This window comes from Diabrotica virgifera, chromosome 10, assembly GCF_917563875.1.
Source record: "Diabrotica virgifera virgifera chromosome 10, PGI_DIABVI_V3a".
NCBI classification, from domain to species: domain Eukaryota; kingdom Metazoa; phylum Arthropoda; class Insecta; order Coleoptera; family Chrysomelidae; genus Diabrotica; species Diabrotica virgifera.
In genome coordinates, this window is record NC_065452.1 from 112,013,057 (window position 1) to 112,029,626 (window position 16,570).

The window sequence follows — 16,570 nt, forward strand, 5'->3', positions numbered from 1 at the left end:
TAGAACAGAAGGAATTAACCTGGTACGGACAAGAAGAAAAGCAGGCAAAAAACGTTGGATCAACAGAATAACAGAGTGGAGCCCGATAGGAAGAAGAAATCTGCAGGAAGGGAACTGGCAAAACAGAAAGAACTGGAGAGAACGGTTGAGTGAAGCAATACACTAAAAACTGTGGAAATTATAAAGGATACAGGGAGTTTCTAAATAATTGCGAGAAAACTTTTAGGGATAACTCTACATGAAAAAATAATGACAGTTTGTTCTATAGACGTATGTCCGCAAATGTTTTGTTTCCGAGAAACGAAGTGTTGTAACTTTTCTAACAAACTGACGATTTAATGATGTTTCAAATAAAAAATCATTTTGGAACTCCTCGTTCAATTTGTGACAAAAAATTTACCCTTTTTTCATACGACGCGCCGTTTTTTATGCAGAAAATAAAACATCTTAACGCTTACAAAGTATTCGAAATAGGTTTCTATACATTCATATTAAGAGGAACTTGTCATTCCTAATTCATACATACCCAGATTGGTAGAAAAAAATTTAAAGGAAAAAATACATCACTTTACAATGAAAGAATAGGTAAATTTAATTATTAAGACCGACGAGAATGATAATTTTAAAAAATCCCTTCAAATGTTCAAAATTCTCGTCGTTTACCTCATGACCTCATGTACAATTAATATTATGATTTCCTATCATAAATTTATTTATTCATTTATTTTTTTTATTACGTGAATAGCTACTTACTGAAATTTATGTAACGGAAAAATAATAAAAATTTATTAATTCCACAACCAATATTTTACAAAACTTTTTTTATTCCACTTGAAAGCACACGCGCCAGTGCAAATTTACAGAAAGTCAAAATTATTTAACACATTCGCCGACACGCTGTCATTGTATACATGTATTCTTATGGAGTAAATGACTTCATATGCAGTCATGACCGCGAATGTGTTAACCAAAGAGTTTTATGACATAAGCGCCAGCAGGTATAGGTATAGTATCACTGACTTGGACTTCATAATTTTGTTGATAATTTAAAATTTGATCTTCGTCCATTTTTAAAGTAGATTGTTGACATACGTGATACATTGTCTGACATTGTCTGCATTAATTTTGTATGAGTCATAAAAACCATAACATTTCTTAGGTTGCATTATATTATTTATTAGTGAGCTTTGGTTTTAGTCTTTTAATCTTTTTTTTTGAGTTATGAATTCTGACTATAGGTAGAAATAGTTTTCTTATAAATAATATTAGAATTATTCAAACAATGTCATAGGAAAAATGTTCCAAGTTAATATGTAACATTAAAAAAAATAATGAATGAAAAAAATGTATTCTTATATCGGCGTCCTTCAAAATTTGGCGCCCCTCAACATTTGGCGCCCCTGTTGTCGATGTATTAAACCACTTTCTCAGGTTTTGAAGCCAAGATATTCTTCTTCTCCCTGATCCTCTCTTTCCAAATACCTTGCCTTGAAGAATGAGTTGCAACAAGCCATATCTCTGTTCATTCCTCATAACATGGCCAAGATATTCTAGTTTGCGCTCTTTGATTGTGTTAATAATCTCGCATTCCTTGCCTATTCTACGTAGAACCTCAACATTAGTCACACGATCCACCCACGAAATTCTCAAAATGCGCCTGTAACACCACATCTCGAATGCCTCGAGTTTTTTCAAACAAGCCTCGGAAAGTGTCCAGGCCTCTACTACGTATAATAACGTAGAAAATACATAGCATCTGACGATAGAGATTTTGGTAGCAAGAGGTAAATCGTAGCTTCTGAAAAGAGACTTCATCATTATGAACGCTGATCTCGTTTTTCCTATGCGTTGTTTTATTTTACTTGAGTGGTCCCACTGACTGTTTATGTTGGTACCAAGGTATGTGTAGCTATCGACCCTGTCAATTAGTTGTTGGTTAACCAAAAACTGTGTATTTAATATTTCGCGCTTACTGACTACCATGTACTTTGTTTTTTTCGTATTGAGATCAAGTCCGTATTCTCTACTTATATCTGATATGCGCGACATTATTCTTTGCAAACCACTAGACTGTCTGCAAAAACTACAGCTTCGTCGGCATATCTAATGTTGTTCAGACGCACTCCATTGACTAATACGTCTTCCTGTAGTTATCCCAGCGCTTGCTCGAAGATACATTCAAAGTATATATTAAACAGCACCGGGGACAGGATGCATCCTTGCCTCACACCTCTATCTATGGAGACTGCCTCTGTCAATTGGTCATCCACTTTAATATTGGCAGTTTGGTTGTAATACAAATTATATATGATTCTCAAGTCTCTATCATCTACTCCCGCTTCTTTCAAGATGTTTATGAGTTTATCATGTTTTACTCTATCAAACGCCTTTTTGTAGTCGATAAAACAAATATACACGTCACAGCTAACATCCCTGCATCTTTGCATAAGCACTTGGACAGCGAATAGAGCCTCTTGGGTGCCTAAGGCATCGCGGAATCCAAACTGCGTCCATGATACCTGTTCTTCGCATTTTTTATATATTCTGCCGTGTATCACTTTCAGAAACGTTTTGAGTAAGTGGCTCATTGGGCTAATTGTTCTGTAGTCTTCACATGTTTTGGCATTTACTTTTTTGGGTAAAGTTACGAAGGTCGACTTTAACCAGCTTTGGGGTATTTTTCCAGTTACGTATATTTTGTTGAATACAGTTGTTATCCATTTTATTCCTTGTTCATTCATAAGTTTTAGGAATTCTACATAAAACTGGTCAAGGCCCTACAGCTTTACCATCTTTAGTTGTTTTAATAGCTGACGTGACTTCTTCAATGGTAATCGGGGGTCCTGTTTGGCATTCAGTGTCTTCAATGGTATTCTGCCTTTCATCTGCAAAAGTTACTTCCACATATTTCTTCCAAATGTCTAGTTGTTCTTCCACACTTTATAGTGGTTTGCCTTCGTTATCTGCTAAACGCCCAACTCTTCTAGGCTTGTATAAGCCTGCAGCTTCTTTAACTGTTTTGTGCATATTGAATGAATCGTGTTTATGTTGCAATTGCTGGATTTCCGCACACTGTTCTCTTAGTCGTGTATCCTTAGCTATTCTAATTGCTTTTTTGGTCTCTTTATCTATTCTTTTGTATAATGACATGTCCTGATCTTTGGACTTTCGCCTCTCTTCCATCATATCTAAAATCTCGTTTGTCATCCACGATTTCTTCTTTATTTTTGGTGGTTTGAGGAATTTCTTACGTATGTCTTGTGAAACTGTATTCAACTTTTCTATATCTCGCCATAGTGATGACGGTCGCGAACTCAATATTTTTCCTCATCCAAAAAGGGCACAACGTCCCTTCAAGAAGTTTTCACTTCAAAAATATATTTCGCCGAAGAGATGGTGGTCGCGATGACGGTCGCTAATTTAATATTTTTTCTCCACTTAAAAAGTGCACAACGTCCCTAAGAAACTTTCACTTCAAAAATTTATTTCGCCGAAGAGATGATGGTCGCGATGATGGTTGCTAATTTAACATTTTTTGCCTATTCAAAAAGTGCACAACGTCCCTAAAGAAGTTTTCACTTCAAAAATTTATTATGCCGAAGAGATGATGGTCGCGATGACAGTCGCTAATTTTTATTTTTTCCCCATCCAAAAAGTGCACAACATCCCTAAAGAAGTTTTCACTTCAAAAATTTATTTCGCCGAAGAGATGATGGTTGCGATGACGGTCGCTAATTTGCTATTTTTTCCCCATCCAAAAAGTGCACAAGGTCCCTAAAGAAGTTTTCACTTCAAACACTGTAACAGAAGGCTGTACAATATAAGGTTGGTTCTATTTAAAAATGTGCTTATCCGTATATCGCGGAAACTAAATTTGGCAACGTCGAAAATATAAAATTTTAAATCGCTGGTCCGTCTAATATAGGTACACAACCAACATTTTATTACTATATCATACGGGGTGTCTCAGTATCTTTGTTTCCATTTTTTTGTACTCTCAATATCTTTGTACTCTCACACTGTATAATAAAGCAGCAGATCCCTATAATACAAGCAGGATCACAGGCGTAGCCAGGTTTTAGTTTCGGAGGGGGTTCAAAAAAGTAAAACGACCAAAACTACATAAAATAATATTTATAACAGTTATTTGAAATATGTTAATGTCTTAACTTTTCGGGGGGGGGGGGGTTTGAACCCCCAAAACCCCCCCTGGCTACGCCCGTGAGCAGGATTACTCAAACTAATGGACAACGAATCGATAGCAATAATCACAAAGATAGTCAATAACATATACACCTCTGGAGAAATACCAACAGAATGGTTGAAGTCGGAGTTTGTTGCACTTCCAAAAAACCAGGAGCCAAAAAAATGCGAAGAATATCGTACAATAAGCCTCTGTTCTACGATAAGGTTTTGTTGTCAATATAAGTCTTATTCCAGAGATGCAGAGACGTCAATTGCGACTGCGACGTATACGCCTGACTGCTTGATAGATTAGGGGTAGGAGAAAACGTTTGATCGAGTACAGCCAGAGACATGTTAACCGTAGACAAGGCATAGTGAACAAAAAAGCGTAACTCGCGGCAGTCGATCGGTGGTCTATCTATCTCTTTTTACTAAGCGATACCGCTCATATGAAGGATAAAGATGGTTAGACCACTCAAAATGAATATTGACCAATGGCGTCCTTGATATCGGCGTTACACCTCGATGCACAGAGCGGCCCATATATCATAATATATATCTATAATAGCTAGTCTAATCTACAGGATATTATATCTATGAGTACAGCACGCCAAGATGATGAAAAACTAAAAGAAGCAGAGATTAACAAGCAAGATCTGAAAATAGTAATTAAAAACCTTTACTGTCAAAGGTTGATAAGGGTTGATAAGGAGTCCTGGGGGTGGTTAAGGTTGCCGAAGCCTTGGCCACACAAAAAGCCTTGGGAGATGCTCACAGTATCAGGAGAAAAATCAACAAATCCTACTTCCACGTCCTTGTCGTGATTGCTGGGCAATGCATAGCGTACAATGGGTGTGCGTTATGTAGCAGACGGAAGAGGGTGAAAGGCGAATTTCCAGCGCCTGAAAAAATGGAATATCTCGGCTAAGGGAAAAAACCCTAACAGAAAATTCTAGCCCTCCAGGTTGGGGGTTGGGCGATGGGCTAACAACTCATTCCCGTAAAATACTAAAGTTGTTACAAATCCACGCGCTATGCCTCGGATCCAGGATGGAACTTACGGAAAACGAAACAGGCTACGGAAACGGACGATGATTTTCGGAACATGGAATATTCAAGGAATCTCTACAAAACATAATATTTTTGAAGAACTAAAAATGAATCGCATAGATATCTGCGCTCTGACAGAAACAAAAAAGAAAGGAACTGGAATGGAACAAAAGGAAAACTACATTCATATCTACAGCGGAGTGAAGAAGGAGAACAGAGCAAAGTCAGGAGTATCATTTGCAATACGCAAGAAATATAAGAAAAGTATAAAAGATTGGGAATACGTAAATGAACGAATTTTAAGAGTAGGTCTAAAACTCTATAACAGAGAATTAGAAATATTTGTTGTATATGCTCCTACCGATGATTCAAACCAGGATGTAAAAGATAAATTTGAGGAAAGCCTAGCGGACACCATCTCAAAAATCAGCAACCGAAAAGAGATTATCATGATGGGCGACTTCAATGCCAGAACTGGGTCAAAGATCAATGACGACATTGTGGGAAGATTTGGCGAAGAAACTGTTAACAACAACGGAACAAGACTTGTGGGACTATGTGAAGCGTATTCCTTACGGATAACGAATGGATTTTTTCAACACAGATCCATCCATAAATACACATGGACGCAGCCAACCCGACAATTGAAATCGATTATAGATTACGTCATCATGAAGCAGAAATCATCAATTGTGACGAAAGATGTACGAGTCTATAGAGGTGCAGAATGTGGAACTGACCACTTTTTACTCAGAGCAGATCTATACTTTCCATATATCTTGAACAACAAAATTGAAGAGACCCAGGAAGAGATTACAGAAGAACACCCGCCTCAGTACAAATACAACATCGACGCACTGAAAGATAATTCAATCTCCTTTCTTTTTAAATTAAGACTGAGCCAAAAGATAACCAATACACAGTTTAATACAAGAACAGCAGATGAAAAATATGATCGGCTAAAAAAGTGCTTACATGAAGCTGCATTCGAAGCGTTAGGGGAAAAATCCTCAAATAACACTAATCACCCTTGGTTTACAGATTCTTTAAAAGAAAAGACGAGGGAAAAAAAAGAAGCATATCAAAAATGGCTCAGTACCAATTGCTCAGAAGACCGAAAAACCTACGCAAGAATAAGAATGGAAACAAAAAAAGAAGTGATTAAAACCAAAGAAAATATGTGGCTGAAGAAATGTGAAGAAATAGACACTCTTATGGGAGGAACAAAAAGCAGAGAAGCTTGGAGAACAATATCAAATACAAGACAAAACGTACAAGAAAGATGCCAGATATCCCTTATAAGTGTAAACGAGTGGGAAACATACTTTAGAAACCTATTGCAAGAGAATAGACAGGAATATGTAAGGCAAACCATCATCGCCCCAAACAACCTGGAACAACTAGAAGATATAACTATTCGAGAACTAGAACTAACGTTAAGAGAAATGAAAAACAATAAAGCTCCTGGTCCCGGAGGTATTCCAATTGAACTCATTAAGCACAGCACGACACAGGCAAAAGAAATTTTAGTTGAAATATTCAACGGATGCCTTTCAGGCAATAGTGGCGTGCCCTCTGAGTGGAAAAACTCCATAACTACCCCTATATACAAAAAGGGTGGTAGAAAAAATTGTAATAATTACAGAGGCATTAGTGTGACCAGCTCAGTTGGAAGACTGTACGGACGAATAATAAAGAAACGGATAGAAAAGGAGTGGCAAGATTCCGAAGAACAAAGTGGATTTAGGGCAGGTAGATCATGCACAGATAACATTTTCTGCATAAGGCAATTACTAGAAAAACGTTCTGCTAGAAATCTAGAAACTCACATGGTATTTGTAGACTTAAAAAAAGCATACGATACCGTTCCCAGAGGAAAAATGTTTGAGGTATTACAACAAACCACTTTAAATAGAAAATACATCCAAACAATAAAAGATCTCTATGCTAATGCAACAACAGCAATTAAAATTGGAACGAAACTTTCAAATACCTTTGAAACTTCGAAAGGCCTTTTGCAGGGATGCTGTCTGTCGCCCACTTTATTTAAAATTTACCTTACACATGTGTTAAAATATTGGACTAGGAAATGCCAAACAATGGGGATACCAGTAGGAGATTCTTATTTGTATACGTTGCTATTTGCTGACGACCAAGTTGTGATTGCTGCTGATAAAGATGACGCCAGTTACATGATTAGAAAATTGAAAGAGGAGTACCAAAAATGGGGTTTGGAAATGAGCATGGAGAAAACTGAATACCTTGTAGTCGGAGGTGATACTGAAGACTTAGAATTAGAAGGGGAATACATAAAAGGATGTGATGAATTTAAATATCTAGGTTCAATTTTTGACAAAAACTCCACATGCGATCAAGATATAGAATATCGAATAAGCCAAGGAAGAAAAGCTATAAAACAGCTAAATGGCATTTGGTGGAGTACAGGACTGCAAAATCAGACAAAGAAAAAAATCTACCAAACTATCGTGGAAGGAATTGTCCTGTACAACTCGGAAGTGTGGGAAGTAAAAGACCGACAAAATAAAAGACTTCAAGCTTTAGAAATGGACGCGCTTAGAAGAAGCTGCAGAATATCTAAACTGCAGCATATCCCAAACGAAGAAATAAAAGAAAGAATGGAAGTAGAAAAGGATATTATAGACAGAATAGAACAAAAAAGATTAATATGGTACGGGCATGTCCAGAGAATGGGACCAACAAGATGGCCCAAGAAAATGATCCAGTATGTACCACCCGAGAGAAGAAAAAGAGGCAGACCGAAGAGAACATGGATACAAGATGTAGAGAAAGCAATGAACAGTAGACAACTCAACGAGGAAGATATTCGTGACCGAAAAGCATGGCGAATAGGATGCGGGAAACGGCGAATGCTGTAGAACACCCGATATATATATAAAAACCTTTACTGGAATCGGACTGCTATTCTCAATCAACATACCGAACATGTGAAAATCATGTGTGAAGTGAGGCAAGGCTTTATTTTGTATCCTCTAAGTTTCAATCTCTACTTTGAAAGAATATTTATCGAAGCTTTGTACGAAACGGAAAAAGGTTCCGGGTATTTTCTACTAAATGGGTGCCGGGTAAACATCAGATATGCAGATGACACTATAGTGTTTGCGGACAACCTAGAAGACTTACAAGTCCTTATGAACAAAATCACTTATTACAGTCAACAATGTGGACTCAATATAAACACAAAGAAGACAAAGCTTATGGAAGTCCCGGCGCTAGGGTATAAAGTGCCCACCTACAAAGCTAGCATAAGCGCCTTAGGTTTTTTAAAATTAATATACTGTATAACACCAACAAAAAACGCTCATTTTGGCGCCCCCTAATAGGGGCGCCCGCCTGCAGTGCATCCCTTACAGGCCGGTCTCGCCGGCCTTACTTATGATCATTAGCAAGAAAAAGATAACAGAAAATTGGGGGTTGTCTCGTCTTTGTGTCCTGTGCGATTTGTTTTAATTTTTAATGTAGATTTTACTTATTTATTGACGAATTTAACACAATGTAGGTACCCCATTTTTATTATTTCCTTTTCTTTTATCTGATTTAACAGTTTATTAAAAAATTCTTCACTGCTTAAATCATCAAAACATAGTCTCAATTTACAGTCAATTAACTTTCAACTGAATATTAATTCCTTTCTATTTTTAATTTTCAACGAATCGATAGCAATAATCACAAAGATAGTCAATAACATATACACCTCTGGAGAAATACCAACAGAATGGTTGAAGTCGGAGTTTGTTGCACTTCCAAAAAACCAGGAGCCAAAAAAATGCGAAGAATATCGTACAATAAGCCTCTGTTCTACGATAAGGTTTTGTTGTCAATATAAGTCTTATTCCAGAGATGCAGAGACGTCAATTGCGACTGCGACGTATACGCCTGACTGCTTGATAGATTAGGAGTAGGACAAAAAAACGTTTGATCGAGTACAGCCAGAGACATGTTAACCGTAGACAAGGCATAGTGAACAAAAAAGCGTAACTCGCGGCAGTCGATCGGTGGTCTATCTATCTCTTTTTACTAAGCGATACCGCTCATATGACGGATAAAGATGGTTAGACCACTCAAAATGAATATTGACCAATGGCGTCCTTGATATCGGCGTTACACCTCGATGCACAGAGCGGCCCATATATCATAATATATATCTATAATAGCTAGAGCCTAATCTACAGGATATTATATCTATGAGTACAGCACGCCAAGATGATGAAAAACTAAAAGAAGCAGAGATTAACAAGCAAGATCTGAAAATAGTAATTAAAAACCTTTACTGGAATCAGACTGCTATTCTCAATCAACATACCGAACATGTGAAAATCATGCGTGAAGTGAGGCAAGGCTTTATTTTGTATCCTCTAAGTTTCAATCTCTACTTTGAAAGAATATTTATCGAAGCTTTGTACGAAACGGAAAAAGGTTCCGGGTATTTTCTACTAAATGGGTGCCGGGCAAACATCAGATATGCAGATGACACTATAGTATTTGCGGACAACCTAGAAGACTTACAAGTCCTTATGAACAAAATCACTTATTACAGTCAACAATGTGGACTCAATATAAACACAAAGAAGACAAAGCTTATGGAAGTCCCGGCGCTAGGGTATAAAGTGCCCACCTACAAAGCTAGCATAGGCGCCTTAGGTTTTTTAAAATTAATATACTGTATAACACCAACAAGAAACGCTCATTTTGGCGCCCCCTAATAGGGGCGCCCGCCTGCAGTGCATCCCTTACAGGCCGGTCTCGCCGGCCTTACTTATGATCATTAGCAAGAAAAAGATAACAGAAAATTGGGAGTTGTCTCGTCTTTGTGTCCTGTGCGATTTGTTTTAATTTTTAATGTAGATTTTACTTATTTATTGACGAATTTAACACAATGTAGGTACCCCATTGTTATTATTTCCTTTTCTTTTATCTGATTCAACAGTTTATTAAAAAATTCTTCACTGCTTAAATCATCAAAACATAGTCTCAATTTACAGTCAATTAACTTTCAACTGAATATTAATTCCTTTCTATTTTTAATTTTCTTTCTTTTCTACTTTCTACCTTTTATTTTATATCTCAGTGTCATGTTCCTACATTGTTGTCTATCAATTCACATTTTATCAATGTTTTATTATATGACTGCTAATACAATCATTTAGCTACAATTTTTAAGCTTTCCGACTATTTGATCCTATGTGCGACCACTACTCCTCTCATTAGAACATCTAGGAGTATTGACCTTAACAATTTGGGTTACAATTGCACGTCCAGAGCTAACATATCATATATTAGATATCAACCCGTTTTGATCCAAACGTTGTCAGCCCTACACCAACACATACATTAATAAATAGAAGTCTTTCAATAAATATAAATAAAAATTTTTAATAAAATATAAATAAAAATCTTTAAAAAACCATCACATATTAAAATGGTATATATGACATTCACTTTAGTCTACTTCACAAACAAAATAGCAGGCACAGATTTATTGGTTGTCTTTCACTAATTATCTCACCACCCTCAAGAATTTCCATAAACTTGTTAACCTTTACAACATTCTCCGTCAATATTCTTCTTTACAATATTCTCCACCATATCCCGTTAGCATAACTTAAGCAAGATATTATGTTAATGAATACTCAAGAAGTAGCTCCTTGTAGCCGAATGTAAGTACGACACGTTATCATTGTATGATTACAGACGACATACATCTGCATGTGCTTGTCAGCTTGTGGACGTTTGTTGCCGCCCCCGAGTGTACATGCATATGTATTTGTCTGCTGTCGTAACTACTTTTATGTATGTTGTTCAATATTGGCTTGATCTTATGGATCTTTAGCATCTTTTACAACCAGACATTGTTCTAACTCTGGTTTTTATTTGTAGCAATTACTGACTTGTAACCGTTGACCTGAAGATGCTCTGTATACTGTAGAGAGCGAAACCGGTTGTCGGAAGTTACAATAAATGATTGAGAGTAGGTCTGTTTTTTACTTCATTCAAAATGAACTCTCACATGCAACCCATTCAACATTTAAAAATTGGAAGCATTTGAGATGTGACTATAATATCGGAGAATATTTAAAATCCCGTGGACCCGTGGACCGGCCGATAAATCACAAATGATCTCCTCATAAGAATGAAGAAGAACCGAGAGGTAGGTACTGACCACCATCAAATCTCGAAAGTTCAGACACATGCGAAACTAATCCAGATATGCCCACCTACAAGCCATCCTGTAAGGAAAAATATTTGGTAAGTGAGGTCCAAGAAGAAGAAGAACCTCAGAACCTGGTTTAACACAACATCTGTGTAGCCTTTACGCACTGCTGCAGATAAGATAAAGACTGCCATGATGATGGCCACCCTTCGTCACGGATAGGCGCATATCAAGAAGAAGTTTTATAGAAAACTTCTACACCTGTAGCATATTTAATGATACATTTTTATTGGACATGGAATTGTTTGTTCCTGACGTTTCGTTTGTTACTACGTTATACATTATCAACGGCGATGCAGGAGCAGATGTAGACGTAGCCTCGTATCATTTTCTTCATCTACTGATGATCAGTCCAGTTAACATACCTAGTACTTAATTTTTTTTTCAGTAAAGAATCTTTTAATTTAGATTTGGTTTTCAAATTTACGTGTAAATTCAAAGTGATGTGTTTGGAAATGTCATGTGATACAGTTGAGTCCCTGAATCTTTACCTGTGCGTCATCATTAAAACATACGAAATAAGTCGATAAGTCGGAAATTGAAATTTACTAAAAGCAACAGCAAGTCACTTACTGTCACTTGCTGTTTTGCGTTTAGTAAATTTCAATTTCCGACTTATCGTCAACTTATTTCGTATGCTTTAAATGATGACGCACGGGAATATATTTAGGGACTCAACTGTACATGGGAAGGTAGATACTAAAATAAGATATTTTTTATCATATTAGAGGATTTTCATAACCAAATAGTTAGACGAAGCAACGAAGCATTAAACCTAGGAATTTTGTGCAGTAAGATGAATCGTCATGCAACTTTTTGCATTCGATTAGAGAGAGTGTCAGGCAACTTTGTGAACTAAATTCATCTAGGGCAAAAATTTTTGTGCATAAGAAAATGCATTTTAAAAGTGCATCTCGAAGAGGTGAAAATGAAAAATTTAGAACTCGGGCAATATTGATTGAAATGAGTTGAATTTTTATAATCGGGGGTTTTGGGGATCGCTGAGTACGAATTTCATATCGGCGATGGTCTCCAAGGTACCTGGTGCCCACGGTGGAACTCGTCGCATAGAGTTTTACGTTATAATCATTAAAAATCAGTCAATATCCATTACTCGCGGGGTTTTTGGGGTCGCCGGCCACGAATTTAGTGTTGGCGATGGTCTCCAAGATACCTGGTGCCCAGGGTGGAACTCGTCGCCTGGAGTTTTATGTTATGATCATTCAAAATCAGCCAATAAGCATTACTCTGAGGGTTTTGGGGGTCGCTGAACAAGAGTTTCATATGGTCGATGGTCTCCAACGTCTCCAAGATACCTGGTGCCCAAGGTGGAGCTCGTCGTCGGAAGTATTATGTTATAATTATTCCAAATCATTTAAAACTATAACGCGTGCGGTTTTGGGGGTGCTGAGCACGAATTTCATAACGGCGATGGTTTCCTGTGTACCTGGTGCCCAGGGTGGAACTCGTCGCCTGGAATTTTATGTTATAATCATTCAAAATCAGTCAATAACCATTACTCTGAGGATTTTGGGGGTCGCTGAACAATAATTTCATGTGTTCGATGGTCTCCAAGGTACCTGGTGCCCAAAGTGGAACTCGTCGTCTAGAGTTTTATGTTATAATTATTACAAATCATTTAAAACCATTACTCATGGAGTTTTGGGGTCGCTGAACATGAATTTCATGACGGTGATGGTCTCCAAGGTACCTGGTGCCCAGGGTGGAACTCGTCGCCTGGAGTTTTATGGTATAATCATACAAAATCAGTCAATAACCATTATTATGAAGGTTTTAGGGGTCGTTGGACATCAATTTCATGTTTGCGATGGTCTTCAAGGTAGGTATACAATAATCTAAAAAATACGTGTTAAATTAAATGTTAGTGCACGTATTCATAATCAATTTATTTGTATAATATAATGAAAAAATGAATAAAAAAGTAAAATAAAATAATAAAATATATTTACTTACTTGAAGTTACACAATTTTCTCTCTTCCGCAATTTCGAAAACCAAAATTATAAAACAGCGCAGCTATAGATTGTAGATAATGAAAATTCCTTTAATACCAATCTTAAACAGCTTGATATAATATTATTATTTATTCTGTAATTAACAAAACTAATAAGTCTAAAACATATGACTTTTTCAAAACACCAACATTAAAAACTTACTTTGCTTTAAATATACAGTATCACTTTTTAGATGTTTTTTTTATAATTAATTAAAAATTTTTTAAAGAACAGAACTACATAAAAGTGTAGCTTGGAGGTATTCACATATATACTATACTTTGTTTTTAAACCAGGAGCAGTAAAATAAAAAGACAGATTCACACCCAAGAAAGTCAATAGAAAAATCACCATATACATCTTCTTTTTTGGTTGATCATACCGGCCTTCGACGGTAATCCATCAACATTATATTATACTAATATGTCGCTAAAGAGTTCTAAAAACCACTGTTTTTTTTATATAAAAGCAGACTAGAAATCTAAAAATTAAAATAATACCGCAGAAAACACAAAAAATCGCTGATATAACTTAATTACCCTTGAAATGCCAATTATGTCAAAATTTCATAAATGTTATTAGTGTCAAAATTTTCCGACAACTGCTTTAAAAGCGACAAAATTTTAAAATAATTTTTAAATTGGTAATTTTTTAGGATATAATATAAAAGTGGTTTAAGAAAAATTATTAATGAAAAATATAGTTAGCGACCCCCAAAACACCGAAGTAATGGATATTGACTGATTTTGAATGAATATAACATAAAACTGCAGGCGAAGAGTTCCACCCTATGCACCAGGTACTTTGGAGACCATCGCCGACATGAAATTCGTACTCAGAGACCCCAAAAACCCCCGAGTAATGGTTATTGACTGGTTACAACATAAAACTCCAGGCGACGAGTTTCACTCTGGGCACCAGGTAACTTAGAGACCATCGCCGACATGAAATTCGTACTAAGCGACTCCCAAAACCACAAGATGAATAGTTTTTAATGATTTTGAATAATTATGACATAAAACTCCAGGCGACGAGTTGCACCCTGGGAACCAGGTACCTTGGAGACCACCGCCAACATTAAATTGTATTTAGCGACTCCAAAAACCCCCCGAGTAATGGTTATTGACTGATTTTGAATGGTTATAACATAAAACGTTAGGCAACGAGTTCCAACCCTTGGCACCAGGTACCTTGAGCACCATCGCCGACATGAAATTCGTACTCAGGGACCCTCAAAACCACCAGGGTAATAGTTTTTGACTAATTTTGTATAATTGTAACTAAAAACTCCTGCCGACGAGTTCCACTTTAGGCACCAGGTATCTTGGAGACCACCGCTGACATTAAATTCGTGGTCAGCGACACCAAAAACCGCCGTGTAATGGATATTGACTGATTTTTAATTATTATAACATAAAACTCTAGGTGACGAGTTCCACACTGGGCACCAGGTACCTTGGAGACCATCACCGACATGAAATTCGTACTCAGCGACCCCCAAAACCCCCAGGGTAATAGTTTTTGGCTGATTTTGGATAATTATAACTAAAAACTCTAGGCGACGAGTTCCACCCTGGGCACCAGATATCTTGGATGCCATCGCCAACATTAAATTCGTAGCCGGCGGCACCAAAAACCCCACCGACTAATGGATATTGATTGATTTTTAATGATTATAACATAAAACTCTAGGCGACGAGTTCCACCGTGAGCACCAGGTACCTTGGAGACCATCGGCAAAATGAAATTCGAGCTCAGCGATCCCCAAAACCCCCGAGTATAAAAATTCAACTCATTTCCGTTAATATTTCCCAAGTTCTAAATTTTTCATTTTCACCTCTTCGAGATGCACTTTTAAAATGCATTCTCTAATGCACAAAAATTTTTGCCCTAGATGAATTTAGTTCACAAAGTTGCCTGGCACTCTCTCTAATCGAATGCAAAAAGTTCCATGACGATTCATCTTACTGCACAAAATTCCTAGGTTTTGGGCTTTTTAGTGCTTCGTTGCTTCGTCTAAGTCAAAAAGGCTATTTTCGAGAATTCTATAGACACCCAACACGTAATGTAGTGGAGACCGTAAATAATGGAGAATAGTTATGGTAAGTACGTGGGCGGTCCGATAAGTACTTAGCCTTCAAAAGAAAAACGATAATTTTGGAAAAGTGGAGATTTATTTCTGAACATAGTTTCCTTTTAGGTCGATACACTTGACCCAGCGATTCTCCACCTTCTTTAACCCGTCTGAAGAATACCTTTTCTCGAGGTCTGCAAAGTAGTCTGCCGTGGCGGTGATGAACTCTTTATTCGACTTAAATTTCTGCCGGGCGAGTGACTTTTTTAAGTTTGGAAACAAAAAGAAGTCGTACAGGCCCAAATCTGGAGAATACGTTAGATGGAACAGCAGTTTGTAGACCAATTCGACCAATTTGGCCCTGGCGATGGCGGATGTGTGAGCCGGAGTGTTGTCATGGTGGAAGAGCATTTTTTTCTTTCCCAATTGGGGCTGTTTTTTCTAAAATTTGGCGTCGAATCAGGCCAATAATGCGGCAAAATAAAGCCCTATGATCGTTTTGCTCTTTTCTGGGAAGTGGATATAGATCACACCTTGTGAATCGCTGAAAATGGTGGGCATCTCCTTTTCGGCCAATTGGACAGTCCTCGCCTTCCTCGTAACACGTTCGCGGGGTGACGTCCGCTGTATTGACTGCAGTGGCGGCCCGTGAGGGAGTGCCATAGAGCCATGGCACTACCTTGCTAACTATGCAGAAACATATTTTTTATCTTAAAAACATCTTAATGCCTGTTAATTTTTTTTTGTGATTATTTCTGTGTAGCGCAATGCATATCTAACCACCGACTCTGGCCACCCACAGCTGACCGGATAAGGGATGAAGATCATGAAAATCCCGGTGCCGAAAGGCATAGTGGCTCGCCAGAAAAGAGAAAGATTTATGAGCATCCTATGTAAGTGACAGAGATAGAGCGGTATTGCACTTTTAATATACGTTTAAATTGGACTCTCCGTGCCAGGCTCGAAATCTCGAAAAGGAAGTTAGTAGATCTTAAGA